Source organism: Octodon degus, unplaced genomic scaffold (genome assembly GCF_000260255.1).
Source record: "Octodon degus isolate 3935 unplaced genomic scaffold, OctDeg1.0 scaffold00031, whole genome shotgun sequence".
Taxonomy (NCBI): Eukaryota; Metazoa; Chordata; class Mammalia; order Rodentia; family Octodontidae; genus Octodon; species Octodon degus.
The window spans coordinates 377,989-378,770 of record NW_004524607.1 but is presented as its reverse complement, the minus strand read 5'-3'; positions in this window follow the sequence as shown (position 1 = coordinate 378,770).

The following is a 782-nucleotide window of genomic DNA, read 5'->3' as shown; positions in this document are numbered from 1 at the left end:
TCTCTGTTTAATTAAAGATAATAGAGCATGAAACAAAAAGAAAGTGGATTCTCTGTTCTTATTGCTCATTTTAGAGGAAATGTGTTCATCTTTTCTGCATCTGTATCATGTTGGTTTGTAGGTTCGTCATATGAAACCTTAATCATGTTGAAGTATGATTCTTCTATACTTGATTTGTCTAGGGCTTTATCTGAACATATGTATGTATTGCCCATATTTATTTAGATAATCATATGATTTTTTATCATGCATTCTTTTTATCAGATGTATTACATTTTTTTTTCTTTTTTATCAATTTTATTGAGAAACAAATAGCAATGAGACAGTTTCAAAACTGATTAGTAGGACAGTTTCAATGATTAGTACATTGCACATTGTTGTCTTCAAAAAGAGACTGTAACAAGCAAAATTCATATAATATTACCATGAATAACTGAAAATATGCTGAACTCTGGCAAGTGAGTAGAAACATTGAGACTTTATGTCTTCTACTCTTTCCGGGGCTTGGTATTTGACATTTACTCTTCTGAGTTCTGATTTCATTGTGGCTCTAGAAGATGAAAACTTCCTAACTTCTGAAATTCTGTGGAGCTTATCTTTAGTCTCTAGAGTGAGCTCTATACTTTCTTTTTTTTTTCTTTTCAAAGTTTTATTGATAAACATATAGCAATGAGACAGTTTCAAATCAAATCGAAAGTACAGTTTCATCAAATAATACACTGCATACATTCTTCCTAGTGGTTAATTGCTGTACAAGATGCAGACTTGTGATCCTACTTACA